The 16,659-nt window shown below is 32.1% G+C and overlaps 1 long non-coding RNA gene across 1 annotated transcript; it reads right to left on the reverse strand.

Annotated features, from left to right (window-relative positions):
* Nucleotides 1-554: 554 nt before the first annotated feature.
* LOC309615504 lies at nt 555-16,414 on the reverse strand. Its single transcript, XR_014236885.1, has 2 exons — nt 15,522-16,414; nt 555-15,204 (listed from the first exon to the last, which is right to left on the reverse strand). It is a non-coding gene; the product is annotated as an uncharacterized lncRNA (long non-coding RNA).
* Nucleotides 16,415-16,659: the final 245 nt, after the last annotated feature.

The following is a 16,659-nucleotide window of genomic DNA, read 5'->3' on the forward strand; positions in this document are numbered from 1 at the left end:
CTACAAGAAAGGAGCAATTCAGTCATTTCTGAATTGGTGCTGTGGCGCCCAAAAAGACTTTTATGTTTAGGAAGATGACAAATGATTCAATGTGTTGTGTCCTGTAACTCACCCATCCAATCCCCTTCCATAACAGGAGAAGTGGCACTCCACTGGCTGAAATAATTATCTTGTAATATAACCTTATCTTAAACAAAAGATCATCAATGTTCTATTCTTCTATATAAACTTAATTCTACTTACAACCTATCTACATTTTAGGAAAAACAGATACTTGGGATTTTAGATTGCTGACTTTAAATTTTATATTGCCAGGTTTTTGAAAGATATGAGTGCTTTCTAATCATTCCGAACCTTTTTCCTTAAGTTAAATCATCTTGATTGACAGCCTTAGAGAGAAAAATTCACTATTACTATTAAAGAGCTGAAAGCTTGATACATGTAATTTAGGAATTGCTGCACCTCTCATAACTGTTAGATTTTATTTAGAAGTTAACAGAAAGGAAACATTAGTTAAACTAATGATTAACAGGGTGTAATATTTTAAACTAGAATTGTTTTTTTTTTAATTTATTTACTTATTTATTTATTTTTGGCTGTGTTGGGTCTTCGTTTCTGTGCGAGGGCTTTCTCTAGTTGCGGCAAGCGGGGGCCACTCTTCATCGCGGTGCGCGGGCCTCTCACTATCGCGGCCTCTCTTGTTGCGGAGCACAGGCTCCAGACGCGCAGGCTCAGTAGTTGTGGCTCACGGGCCCAGTTGCTCCGCGGCATGTGGGATCTTCCCAGACCAGGGCTCGAACCCGTGTCCCCTGCATTGGCAGGCAGATTCTCAACCACTGCGCCACCAGGGAAGCCCCTAAACTAGAATTTTTAAACCACTCTAAATGTTTACCATTTCTTAGCTAATGTTATAATTGTATCATATTACTTATGCTAAATATCAGCCTTCAAAGAATTATCACTATTGCAAAACATTACTAAATTTTTCAAACTCATGGTATCATTTTTTGAAATCTCCAATTTTAATAAAAGGAATTGTTTTCAGGTCCTACTTCTAATCTCAAATCCTGTTCTAACTATCTGATAAATGAATTACACATACATTTATAAAAAACAAACATCCATATTTATCATTCTTTTTAAATGCAGAGCAATACTATCTTATTGAATGAATGATTACTTTTAGTTTTTTTTTTTTTAATTTCATTTTTTCTTGTAACCCACAGTGTGGAATTCATTATTTTGGGAATTTGAATGTCAAATTTAAAAAGAAGTCCTACCAGGAATACTTGGATACTGCAGTAAAGAAAGCACAATTAAATTTTGGTTCATTTCACTAGGAGCAGATAAAACACAACAACAGAAACAAAAAACAAAAATAATATTTGTTAATGTAACTGTGCACTCATAACCTGCCAATCAGTGTGTTGAGGGATTTACTTGTATTCACTCCTGTAATCCTCACAACTATGAGATATTTCCCATTTTATAAATAAGAAATAGAGGTAGGAAGAAAAGTTTAGTGATCTGCTAAGGTTACACAAGTAGTAAAGGCAGAATCTAGATTCAACCCATGTCAACTCCACAGTCTTAAAAACTACACTACAGTGTGTTAATCTGAATGAGAATTGTAACTCACCATGTTTACAGGCAAAATCTGTTGATACAGAATTGCACCATATAGTACCAAATGGGAAGAAATTATACTCTAATTTGTATTTTAGGCTGGTCTCATAAACTAAATTAAAATTATCCATTTCTGATTGCTATTTCTTTCTTTTCTTAACTCATCAGAGCAACCTTAATGGGCATTTGTACTCATGATTGTGCACGAGGTGCATTATGTATGAAGTAAAAAAAAACTTAACTGTTGGTAACATTTTAAATGCCTCACATTTATTTATTTCCTCTTCTATTCATAATGAATAAATTCTTATTAAGTATAGTTTAGAAAATATAGGAAATTAAATAAAACAGAAAAATACTTGCAATTTTACTATGCATAGTTATTTTTATAATTTCGCTTTATAATTTACCAGATATACTTTAGAAATAATCATTTTAAAACGATAATCATAATGGATAGTTTGGTTTGTGAACAGCTTTTTCACTTGTTATTATAGCATCTTTTAAATGGCATGAATATGCTTATACAACAAGTTTTAATGAATGCAGAGCTAAGTATTTCTTAAAACATTTTGGATGTTTTGGGAGCAATATCTGCCTTACTGCCCCTATCAAAACCTTGTTGAAGTAACTAATTTCATCATGTCTGTGTTTGTGGAAACCTGGTGCTCATTTGTCTTGTACCTGTGTTGACAAGGATTTTGAAGTAGCTTTAATAACACACACACTCCCTCTATCTTCATGTCAGAGAGAAAATATGCAAGATGCAAGCATGCAATTTAGATAAAGAATACCTGGATTTTCAAAATGAAATTAAATTTTTATTAGAAAATTCTCATTTCCACACAAAATTCAGGGATGAGTCCTTATAATAGTGACAGGTGGTAATAATTTATGAGAAAAGATAGGGATATTTCCTGTGACTTGCATTTTGTGAAGAAACTAATAGAAGTCACGATGCAGATTAACACTTGGGAGATTATTATTTATTAAGATTTATTATTCTTTGCTTTATATACAAAAATCAACAGCTCTAAAGGTTTTAAATAATGAGATTCAATTGTCTAGGATGTAGAAAATATTTCTCATGTATTGTCATTGATGGCAAAGTTACAAATAGAGAAAACTTTAAAGCACATCTGGCTTTCTTGTCAGAATATGAGTAAAACAGCATTTCTAACAGTTTTTTATTAATACAGGGTTTGTGGTTTTATCTTGATTCAGAAAGGATTATTTTTGAAATGAAAACCAATTATAAACCTTAATTTAATAATCATGATGTTAAACATGTACCATTTTTCTCCATGAAAATTGTACACTATTTTAATCTAGTTTTAAGTAGTTTTAAGCTAAATAAGCCCAAGTGGATTCTCATTTCTAATTACCACTCATATTCCACTGGCACTCCATGTATAGAGAAATAATCGTGGATTCATATATAATTGTATACTTTATGGTCTCAATGATATTTTCTTAAACTTTGTTTTTATGGAAGAATTTTAAATAGACCAACTTGTACATATTTCTTGTATATCATCTGGTCAGTGGTCCTGAAAAACTAAACCAAACAAAAACAAACTACTATGATCTTGGCAAGTAAACATGTTCTGGAAAATTTCAGGTGTACTTAATTTGGTTCTCCATTGTCCATTTGTACATTGGTTATTTCATGACATCTTGAATAAGCTGACTGTTTCTCTGTAATACTAGAGCCTATGCAACATTCTAATAACATCACTTTATTTATCACTTTAAGGACTCCATTCTTCAAGAATGTCTTAGTTCCACCCACAGGCCCTTGCTTAGTTCACTTCATTCTCTGTTTATGCACCAGCATCTTCATGCACCCTGCTTCATTAATTGGAAAAGTATATGGACCTGACTTAAATCTGCATCATATTTGCACTCCAGATTTTTATCAGATAATATAACCCTAAACTCTGTGCTGTCTAACTCTTTTTTTTTTTTTTTAATTAATTTATTTATTTATTTTTGGCTGTGTTGGGTCTTCGTTTCTGTGCGAGGGCTTCCTCTAGCTGCGGCAAGTGGGGGCCACTCTTCATCGCGGTGCGCGGGCCTCTCACTATCGCGGTCTCTCTTGTTGCGGAGCACAGGCTCCAGATGCGCAGGCTCAGTAGTTGTGGCTCACGGGCCTAGTTGCTCTGCGGCATGTGGGATCTTCCCAGACCAGGGCTCGAACCCGTGTCCCCTGCATTAGCAGGCAGATTCTCAACCACTGCGCCACCAGGGAAGCCCCTAATTCTTTATTTAAAGTTTTATTGCAAGAGTCAGTCATCTTGAAGAGTCTCCTGAAGCATGTACAGTGGCACCATTATTCTCAGTTACGTACATAATGACCTATGATCATCTGGAACTAAGACAGTAGTGTAACTACCCTGTTTTGGCTGCTTTTAGAGTTGCTTTGATGAAATTTGGTTATGCCATTGGCCTTTGATGAGAGACATTATAGGAAACATTCATACAAAAAATGTTACTCTATTTATATTATGTTAGCAAAGCCATATGTCCACAAGATTACATCATGTTCTCTTTTATCAGGATTGATGAGTCATATTTTTCTGATATCTCTTTGTAAAGTTTCTCTTGAGGAACTGGTTTGGTTGTATTTCATGAAAACTTTTGTTTCTGTTTCCTATTTTGTTTCGTTTCTTAGACGCTACTTCACCAAATGTGCAACTACTTCCAAAGACTTTTCAGGATGCCATTTAAAGTATTTCATGTGATTAACGTCAGGAGAGTCATTATTTACTTTAGGTTGAATATTTTTTAAATATTGTAAAAATAGGTCTTCAAAACTTTATCCATTTTGGTTTTCAGTCTCCACAGAGAATGCCTAAAAGCTAATCTAATTTTAATATTAAGTAAAGTAAAATGACAAATTGAGAGATTTCTGATGTATATGTTGCTTCATGTCCTGTATACTCATGTTTACATTAACTTGTGTAATTAATGGTAAGTTTATAAAGTTGTAATTGAGTTTATTGGTTAAACTGCTGTGTTTAAATAGGTTGTCTTCAACATAAATCAGATATAATTGATTAAAAATAAATGCAAGAGTTTTTTTTGTTTTAATGTTGTATTACTGGTACACACATGGTGAGTTCTAATGCTGCATTCTGTCATATACAGAAAAAATAAGTGATTATTGTAAAATGGTAGGGGAAAAAATGATTCATTGCCAATTGAACTAGCCCAAACAGTCTGATAACATAAAGTTATCTTAAATTTATACTATTAAATATTCATTATATATGTAAATTATTCTTTACTTCACATCAGATGAATTGGCTAATTTAGAAAATGTGCAATCTCAGAAACAGCAGATAATGAGCATCTTTTGCAGTGAAATTATTTAATGCTATAAATGTCAAACACTCTCCTTCTTGGCAGGCAATTCTTGAAAGCTCCTGAAACTTGCAGTTTTCTTGAAATGAATTTGGAATAAAAATATCCATTCAAGTGTTTTAAGTTGTAATGAGCTCCATGTATCCTGGAACTAGTAAAATACTGTCTGCTTGGTCTTTCCAGCTAATAAAAATTTAAGACTTTCAGCAAGAAACATTTTAAAAACATAATCCTTTTGATTATTTTTTACAGCTTATTTTATAATGATTTGCTATCTTCAAAAGAGAACAATGACCATAATTTGTGTTTTATGATTACTTGAAGTCATCATTATGAAAACCCAAATACAGTGTAATTAAGTAATATCTTTGAGGTTTTTACTGATGGGTGATATTCTAAAACTAGATTCAGACTTCTATGCTTTCTGAATTTTTTCTGCTTACTTTAAACTTTTTAGTCTTCTACTTTGTTTCAGCTGCTAACCTGAAATTTCTTTCTGTTTTTATTTAGCCTTCTTAGTCTGGTTCTTCTAAAATACTGAGGTACTGGTAATTGATTTATTAAAATTTTCTGTACGTTTAAAACATAAATTTCCCATGATTGTGAACTTGTCAAGTATGACAAACTTGTGACAATTGGCTTTTAGGACATGGGGAACTCAAATGAGAGTCACAGACAAGATCATGGAGGGAACTGTATTATTGCTTTATGCTTATTGAAGTAACATATGCTGCTACCTAACTTTGGATAGTGGATCACATACATTATCTTTATTAGAAGTAAAAACTACAATAGAAACAGAGATGTACACACTCCAATATGCTTGCTTTAACCATTTAAAAAATATGCTATTTTGTGTGTGTCCTGTCAAGGAAGTTTCATAATTGTAGTGATAGACTGTTGATTGAAGCATAGTCTCCAAAATTTACTTTTCAAAGAATGTTTCATCATATCTTCTGTTGCTATAAAACTGAGAATGATTTCTTTAGCACAGAATTTATTTAGACACAGTAATTACAAGTAACCCACTAAAACTCTTGCCTGACTTTCAGTTGCTTTCATTATAAGTCCAAAATCTTTAACACGGCCTGTTATTAGTACTGTTCAAACATTTGGGGTCACATATTTACTAAATACCTAACTTTAATCCACAGTATTTTCTTGACCATTTTTTAGATTGTGTTTATAATATTTAAAAATTTTAAGTTTAATTAATATAAAATGATGAAATGACAAAATTGCAACTATAAATATATTGCTAAATTTGTCAAATAAATCCATGACATTCTTTTAAAAATTATGAGCAACAGAATTCCAAAGCTAACACAGGTTATACCCGTAAATGCTGCAATATCCTTTTGAAAACAACATGAACGAGACTTGTAAAATAGGAAAAATATATATATATATACTTGCATCTTATATTTTAACTCACATTTCCATTCTATTTTTCCCAGAGATTGCTATCCTAATATAATATTATTTTAATATGCTAGTCTTATATTTATGACCATGTTATACACACCTGAAAAATATCTGTATGCAGATTAAAAAGAAAGTTTCACTGACTAATTTCCCATAATCAGTTCATTGGAAATGTATCTCAAGGTAAAATAGATGGAGTTTGTGAGTCTCAGTCATTCAGTGGATGATTTAATTCCGTTAGCTTCAAAAAAAGATGTCTATTTTTATTTATTTTTTTAAGATTTAAGCAGTGTGAAATATTATTGTATTAATAAGAATTTGCAAAGTCACTCAGTTCTCTGCACGCATTCTGCGTTATACGCCAATTATTAAGTAATCAGTTGGAAAAATTATCCCAAGCTTGGACATAAAGCAGGAAAGTTGGAGGCACACCTTTTCAGTGCCTTATGGGGGCAAAATCTTCAGAAAGATTATCAGGGTAAGGTACTGAGTTTCTCTCACAGTTTACTATTTATTAAAGGACTCAGATTGAATGAAGTTACTTCGTTAATTTGATTTACTAGTAATGTAAATTATTTCTGCCCAATGGTACAGATAACCCAAAGTTAATGACCCTACAGGGAATTTATCAGTTTTATATCTAACTTGGAATTATTATCCTAACTTGTTTTTTGTTAAATGGCCTATAAATATACTAGCTTCTTAGTTTCTCTTGGAGTTGGTCATAGCATCTTACCAGTTTCCTCTTTAATGAGTTAAATAAATTCTTGATACAAGTTCATTTTATATTTGTCTGATGGTTAAGAATTTACATTTTAGAAATCGTACTTTAACATTACCCATAACAAAAATATTTATAGTGATCTATCAGCTGAGACCTCAATTAAGCTTTCCTTCACACTTAAAACAAAATTGCAAAGAATTTATTACCTAGTCATTAGAATATTTCACTGGCTTGATTTCTCAGAAGTGTATCAAGGAGTATTTACTGACATAAAATTACTTTTATTATGGATTTTACTCTTTTTCTTAAATATATCTTGTTTATGGAACCAAAGTTAGATGAGTATTGAGTAAAAATAAAGCCTCACAGAATTGGACATTTTGTATTTTAGGATGTTATCAATTGGCTGTGAACAAAGATTTATATATATTTGGTAAATACATACAGAGAGGTACATATCCACATTTAATAGTTGAACATAAGTAATAGTTTAATTATGCATTTTAGTGGATTAGTAAAACAGAGCAATATCAAAAACAGTAGAATTAATTCTAATTAAATGCAACTGAAGTTTTGAAGTTCAAGACATTAAACACAAGATTGCATTTTGCTTTTAATGGTTGCATAAATACTCCCTCCTCCCCAAGATTGAAGTATCAAATCTCTTGTGGAAAGTAGCATCCACAACATCAACAAAAGAGAAACATTTAAGGGATACTGGAAAATATAGGGCTTTGGAAAACTATATTAATGATTTTGTTACTGCATTTTTTTTCATAGAAGCTACAACCTCCAGTTTGTTTAATATATGATAAGTAAATTTTATGAATGAATAAACTAGTAGAAATGTGGTTTGCTACCAGTGATAATCAGTAGCCTTGCCATAGTAAAACACTGTATATTGATTACCAGTATACAAATATTTGAAGAAAATATTAATAAAAGTATTTTTTGTTAAGGGTCTGATTTATTGTTTAAGAAAATATAAAACAATATTTTCAATATATGTTTTTTTTTCAAAATATAAGGTTGATTTGTCAAAAGTAAACATATTTTCACCCTCTTCTTCCTTGCAATTATGCAAAATATACAGCTAAGACACAGAGTGTAATATGAATGAATTATATTACTAAGCCCTTTAAAAAACACTGACAAAGAGAAAAATTCAGAGAGCATAATCTTCATATCCCATTAATATATTCCAGCATGCTTTTTTACAAGGATTGAGTATTTAAATTTTAATTTAGACAGATAGACAAAGGTAAAAACAGAGACATGAGAAAGAGAGAGAAAGAGACAGATATATAAAAAACATGAAGCCTTGCTATGGGTTTATGGATTAAAAAAAAAATATTTTGGGCTTTTCCATATTTCTGCCTATCAATGCCCTTGCTTTACTCTCAAGAGACTTTCCATGAAGAACAATAAATTCTTTGATAATTTTTAAGAATAAAAATGTGATTTCCTTAAATAAAACTTGTCAACAATTTTGCTTCTAAATCATTAATATATTTGAATTCACAACATTCCAAGGTATCCTGAAATAGCCAATTTATAACATGACTCTTGACTCTTAATTTATACATCAGGGAAAGATATAAACTCTATCATAAGTTAATGGTCCCTTGGTTAAAAAAGGGTTTAGTAACACCAAGAATGGATTACCTTTTTGCTTGGCAGACAAGAATTTTTTTCCGTTTTTTAAAATGTTACCTTTCATTAATATAGAAATGTGCTTTGTTCTTAATAGGAGCTTAACAAATATTTGTGGAAGAATGACAAATATGGTGAAAAGTCTCTAGGCTCAATTCTTTGTAACTTAAGTAATCTAAAATATCATCCCATTTTTCTCTGTAAAACAGCTTCCCATCCTTGATTTCTCCCTTTTTCTTAATTCCTACTTCCTGGCATCTGTTCCCCAGTGACCCAGTTAGCAGTACCTGCTTGAGAGCATAGACTTTTAGATTATTGGTCCGTCACTCCTTGCAGAGGGTTGGAGGAACTGCATTTGGTATCAAATATTGTTTTGGTCACTACATTGAGAGGCATTGAAGAAATTTCACTAGTTTTTCTTAATGCCTTATGACTTTTCAACCACCGTGATTCAAAATTCAAAACACACGCTGGTCTGTAAATCAAGTGTCTACTCCAATACTTCCTACAGAATGAATTGTTAAAAGATAAACTATGGCATTTTAAACCAATGTTTCCTCAATAAAAAATAAATTAAAAAAAAGGTAAGCTAAGGCATATTAAAAATTTTCGAGAGTTGATTTGAGCAAATATCAGTTCAAATCAGGCAGCCCCAAACTGGAAGTATTTAGGGACACTCCACAGACAGGAGCTCTGGGAGAGACTTTTATAGAGAAAAGCGGGAAGCAAATTAAGAAAATTATTGAGTAGCTATAGCTTAAGCCTCGTTGACTGTTTGTGACTGGTTATCATTAGGTTTCAGTTTCTTAACCTTGAGGCATTTACAGGCTTATATTTTGGTTTCCTTATGTAGGCTGTCATGGCATTAGAGGTTCCTCAGTTTAATGGCTTCTTTGTCTAATTAATTTAACAGTGTTAATACTAAGCAAATCTGGGAGAATTGTTCTCACACAGCATAGAAATCACAGGAGAGAAAATGCTGAAATTTATTTGAAAAATTTGAAATTTATTTGCTTGAAGAATTCAAAGTTATAGAAGTAAAGTGAGGATAGAATATATAGAGTAGATTGATTTTGTGTAGTGAAGATCGAATCTCCATCAGCAATATCAATTTTCAGGATAACTAGAAGTCAACCTGATTTTCTGGAACTTTATCTTCAGAAAAATGGAATAATATGATGTTATTTCCTTGTTAGACATTAGGATGATTTGACTATAGAGACTCTTTTTTAGTGTTTTCACGAAGTATGCACATGGTATCTTTTGGAAGACTTGAGTTACTCATTCTATATAGTGTTATTAAGTGTTTTCGTAATGGGAGACTATTTTTTTAAGTTTTTAAGTAATTTCCTTGAAAATTTTAATAATAACATAATCATCACTATTTTGGTATACTTCTCTGCCACATCTAATTTATGATCATTAAAATTAGTGAGTAACATGTATTATATCTTTTAATGTCTGAACTTAATTATTAGATGTTAATCAAGATAGTTTTCTATCTCTTGATTATATATCCTGCTGGTAGGGAAGAAAGTCTGTTACTTCAGTGATTCATTATTAACAGAGGCAGACTTGATTTTATACCACTTCACAATTTACATTGAACTTTATCAGCAAGGCTTGCATTAAGTCTTATTGACACTTGTCATAAGTTAGTGATTGTTTTATGAAACCTATTTATGCAATAATTTAACATTTAGTGATTAGACATTTGCTGATGTGAACATAGCCAGAAAAAGACATTAAAATTTGATTTGGCACTGTATTTGTTTTCCCTAATAAGAAAAGAGCTATTACAAACCTTTTTTAAAAGCTCCTTTGCAGAAGGTTTTATTTTGAAATCTAAGATTGAAAACATGGTTAGAGATTAAGACATATTTTGAGTGCCCTCTGCTAATAAAACCCACAATAAAACAGGTGAGGCTTGTTTGACTTTTATTTTGTAAATCTTTTATCTTTTTCTTATTCCTATTTTGTTTGTTTGCTATTCTGTAGCTTATAATTCACGTCTTCTATCTCATAATAAGAACTCATAATAATGGAATGTTACAAAAAGGAAAACTGTACTAAGTAAATCTTAAGTAATTTGAGATGTTATACAGACTTTGACCAACATGCTCAGCTTCCAAAGACTATTATGTTAACATAATAAAAGGCACTGTCTTCGTTTCACAAGTATTGTATTCAATGGGCCTGAGGTCGAAGGAAAATGAAAGTTCTTAATTTGATCCTGGGTCATATGTGCTTTATTTTACAAATTAAAATTTAAGGAATGAAGTGGTTGAGGAACGTTTCTATCATAGACTCAGAAGCAAGACAGAAATTAGAAATTAGAGCTAATAATCCTTTAGAGCATGCGTAGTATATATAATGGTAATACAATTCTTGCAATATGTATAGGGTTTGGATAAGGTCGGATGCGGATTTAGAATTTTGATAGAGGTATATCCCTGAAATAAGTAAAGGGAAGTCTGGATAGTAATTAAAAACATTCATTCAGTAAATTCAATAAATAATAACTACTGAACTGTGTATTGAGAACTCTTAGATATTTGTATCAAAGATTCTAGAGGGCATGACTCAATTCGGATTCCATTCTTATTTACTATGATTTCAAAAAGACAATGGCCCCAGTGTCTCAAGACTGTTCTGCACCAAGAGCTATTTAAAGAGCCTTAGCATATGTGGACGATTTCTCAAGCAAGGAGCTTGGCCTGTTTGACGTCATGATTGTAAGAAAAAAATATTCCGTTTCACCACATTCAGCCTATTACGTGCCTTTTTGTTGATATTTTTTTCAGAGTACTCCTGTTTCTTCAAATATTCCTTTTAATTCATGTTGTTCTCCAATAAAAGGGTAGAATTTTATGTATCAAATATTATAAGTTAATATATAGGAGTGAATTACATTAATATATTATTTATCTATCAGGGCTATAGAAGAAGAAAAAGATGATGCAAGCACTGATAGAGTGAGAGAAGAAAAAGGGATCATTTAGAAGCATGACCAAGGCAGACTTGAATTTGCACACTTGTCTTTTAATTTCTGGGCTGTTACTCCTAATTAAGTTACATCTTAACTTTTGTGAGCTTCAATTGTATCATTTAAAAGAGGAATTAATGCTTGTTAGTGATTAATGTATTTTAACATCTTGACACTATATAGACTCAAAAGTTAAAAGTGTTTTTTAAAAATTTTGATTCTTATGGGAATACCATTGAAAATTAAGATAATGAAGACAATTTTGGAGCAAAAGAAAGAGGAAAGTGAGTATTTCCAGAAGTTTGGGTTAGAAGAAAGGTTGAAAGAGGACAAAGTATAAAAAAGCAACAGGGGACTCTACTACAAGTTCACTTCTTTTGACATGTCTTACACTGTTCATAATACACAAACAAAATTGTATTCATGCTACAAGTAATGTCATAGTCTTCTCTTTTAATATTTGCAATATTATGCTGTGTGCTTGATCTCCCAATGCCTCTCACCAGACTCTTGCTAGGCTATTATCATTGCTAAAATATGATCCCATATCATCTGAATTCTCTACTTTTCCTTTCATTCTCCTAAAAGGAGAGCAGAGTAAGACAGGTTTCCATCCTATTTTGAAATATTTGCACTGTTAATCTGCTGGCTTTGTGCTTTAAGTCTTCCTCTGAATCCATCCACAGCTGTGACTGACTGTTTAACCTGAACCCTTCTGTGGAACACAGAGGTTTTCCTGATCAAGTCCAGTGCAGATTTTGTTCCTGGGCAATGGGAAGGTGGCTGCTTTTAGTGTTATGTAGATACTGATTTCAGATTAACCATAAGTATTTGTTCTTTTAGATGTTTAGTCAAATAAATCTGTTAATAAACAATGGAACCTTTTGAAACATTTAGTTTTCCTTGATTTCTGTTTTATTTTTCCAAATTGACATTCATCTCTTTGATGTGGTATTTATAAGTTTGGGTCCTATAAACATGACTTTCTTTTTTCTTTTCATAATGTTTACCTTCTCCCATTTTGTCTGTGTCTTTGTTATTTCCAGGTGATATTCTGAAGATTGCATTGTGTTTATTACTTTAAAGTTTGTATGTCTTATCATCTAAACAAACGTGATTTTTTTGAAGTTGATTTGCAATTTGGTTCTTGCTCTAACTCTTTCTCCAGATATTCTTTTATCTTTGTACTGTACTTCACAGGTGCTTGCTTATCTTCCTCTTAAGGATGATAGAATTAAATACATTAACTCAGTGAATTCTATATATTACAGTTAGAACAAACAGATGTTCTTCTTTCAACATACCCTCCCAATAATGTTATTAACCCAGAATTGGGTAATATTCTACTTATTTAATATTTTATTTTCTTTTTTCTGTTCTATAAAACTAATAGATCTCAAAAGAAAGTCAAATGTTTTCATATAGCATTAAAATATTTTAATAATTTAATAAATTCCCACAATATTTCCCTTTAATTAACATGACTACACTTTGATAATTGGTAAAGTTTAAGTGATAAACATATCGATAGTCCATAAAAATGGATGTATTCTTAGAACTAGAATACTTTTTCCAAGGTTACATAGGAAGTCATAAAGAACTTTAATGTTTCCATGGCTCTGTACATCACAATTTCCTTCTAACTAAAAGTATATTGGCAATGAAGCAAACACGAAAAAAAGAAGATAAATCATGAAATCAAGCCTGCTTTGTAATTATTATTCAGGACCTCAATTTGTAGGGAGTAGGGGTTGTTATTAAAAAAAATATTGTCTATTTTTGTGTTTGGTGTTAAGGAGTGTTCTAATTTCATTCTTTTATATGTGGCTGTCTAGTTTTCCCAGAACCACTTATTGAAGAGACTGTCTTTTCTCCATTGTATATTCTTGCCTCCTTTGTCATAGATTAGGTGACCATAGGTGCGTGGGTTTATCTCTGGGCTTTCTATCCTGTTCCATTGATCTATATTTCTGTTTTTGTGCCAGTACCATACTGTGTTGATTACTATAGCTTTGTAGTATATCTGAAGTCATGGAGCCTGATTCCTCCAGCTCCGTTTTTCTTTCTCAAGATAGTTTTGGCTATTTGGGGTCTTTTTTCTTTCCATACAAATTGTAAAAATTTTTTGTTCTAATTCTGTGAAAAATGCCATTGGTAATTTGATAGGGATTGCATTGAATCTGTAGATTGCTTTGGGTAGTGTAGTCATTTTCACAATATTGATTCTTCCAATCCAAGAACATGGTATGTCTCTCCATATGTTTGTGTCATCTTTGATTTCTTTCATTAGAACGCTCTCTAACACCATACACAAAAATAAACTCAAAATGGATTAAAGACCAAAATGTAAGGCCAGACACTATAAAAGTCTTAGAGGAAAACATAGGCAGAACACACTTTGACGTTAATCGCAGCAAGATCTTTTTTGACCCACCTCCTAGAGTAATGAAAATAAAAACAAAACTAAACAAATGGGACCTAATGAAACTTAAAAGCTTTTGCACAGCAAAGGAAACCATAAACAAAATGAAAAGACAGCCCTCAGAATGGGAGAAAATATTTACAAATGAAGCAACTGACAAGGGATTAATCTCCAAAATATACAAACAGCTCATGCAGCTCAATATCAAAAAAACAAACAACCCAATGAAAAAAATGGGTGGAAGACCTAAATAGACATTTCTCCAGTGAAGACATACAGATGGCCAACAAACACATGAAAAGATGCTCAACATCACTAATTATTAGAGGAATGCAAATCAAAAGTACAATGAGGTATCACCTCGCACCAGAAAGAATGGCCCTCATTAAAATATCTACAAAAAATAAATGCTGGAGAGGATGTGGAGAAAAGGCTACCCTCCTACACCGTTGGTGGGAATGTAAACTGGTACAGCCACTATAGAGAACAGTATGGAGGTTTCTCAAAAAACTAAAAATAGAACTACCGTATGACCCAGCAATCCCACTCCTGGGCATATACCTGGAGAAAACCATAATTTGAAAAAGGTACATGCACCCCAATGTTAATTGCAGCAATATTTACAATAGCCAGGACATGGAAGCAACATAAATATCCATTAACAGAGGAATGGATAAAGAAGTTGTGGTACATATATACAATACAATATTACTCAGCCATAAAAGGAACGAAATAATGCCATTTGCAGAGACATGGATAGACCTAGAGATTGTCTTACAGAGTGAAGTAAGTCAGAAAGAGAAAAACAAATATTGTATAATATTGCTTATATGTGGAACCTAGAAAAGTGGTACAGATGAACTTATTTGCAAAGCAGAAATAGAGACACAGATGTAGAGAACAAATATATAGATACCAAGGGGGTGCGGGGGTGGGATGAACTGGGAGATTGGGATTGACATATATACACTACTATGTATAAAATAGATAACTAGGGCTTCCCTGGTGGTGCAGTGGTTGAGAATCTGCCTGCCAATGCAGGGGACACGGGTTCGAGCCCTGGTCTGGGAAGATCCCACATACCATGGAGAGACTAGGCCCGTGAGCCACAGTTGCTGAGCCTGCGTGTCTGGAGCTTGTGCTCCGTCCACAACAAGAGAGGCCGCGATAGTGAGAGGCCCGCGCACCGCGATGAAGAGTGGCCCCCACTTGCCACAAGTAGAGAAAGCCCTCGCACAGAAATGAAGACCCAACACAGCCATAAATAAATAAATAAATAAATAAATAATTAAAAAAAAAAAAAGATAACTAATGAGAACCTATTGTATAGCACAGGGAACTCTACTCAATGCTCTGTGGTGACCTAAATAAGAAGGAAATCTAAAAAAGAGGGGATATATGTATATCTATAACTGATTCACTTTGCTGTACAGCAGAAACTAACACAACATTGTAAAGCAATTATACTCCAATAAAAATTAATTTAAAAAAATATTGTCTATGGGAGACATAATTACCCCCTCCACACTCTCTTCATTGTGAAGGATTTGAAAATTTTGAATCAGGAAATGCAGAAAGAAATGTTTATCCAGAAATGATCCTGAAATTTGAAGTTTCAAAATGAATTAGCAACTTCATGATCCTGAGTGAAGAGTGGAATGAGTGTAACCTCAGCGGATCATGAGACATTTTAGAACGGACTGAAACATATATCTATTAATCAATAATTAGAAGTTTCCTCTTGTATGTCAGGCACTGGGGTTGGCTATTAGGAGTGAATGGATGAATAATGTTATTGTTTATGTTCAATAACATCATTAAAGATATTCAATAATAATGTTCAACAGCATTATTGAACATAAACCATAATGTTATTGAACATAAACTATATATTTTAATATATTTATATATTATAAATATGATTTTCAGAATGTCCTGTTTTAAGTCTAACCAATTAAATTATTTACTAATGGAAATAGTGGGCTCCTCCTACTTTGTACCTCTTTATACCTTGCAATGAAAAATGTGAATATACACTCAATAAATTATCGTTTATCTTTTAGGCTGTATATATAAATTTTGGTTGTGCTCTTTCAGATGAAAATGACACATCTTTTTTCAGGCATTATATGTGTCATTGCAGTGTGGTTTAGGGTTTTTATACTTTTATAAAGAGTTAAAATGATAAATATAATGTCAATAAAAATAGAATCCAAGGCAATAGTTTAAAATCACATTAGATTTTTAAAAATCTCTGATGAAGCCCAAAACCTTACCTCTGGAAGTTGATGTGTAAATAATTAGCTCAGAATGTCTCAGAATGTCTTACACTTCTAGGAAAAAATAGATATCTTCTATTTTATTTTATAATAATATCCTACAAATATAATTTTATGGTTTTAATAGTGAGAGTAATAAAAGTGTGTTTTTAATAGACTATTAATAGACTATTTAATA

This window comes from Balaenoptera borealis (genome assembly GCF_965194805.1).
Source record: "Balaenoptera borealis genome assembly, chromosome: 18".
Classification (NCBI taxonomy): Eukaryota; Metazoa; Chordata; class Mammalia; order Artiodactyla; family Balaenopteridae; genus Balaenoptera; species Balaenoptera borealis.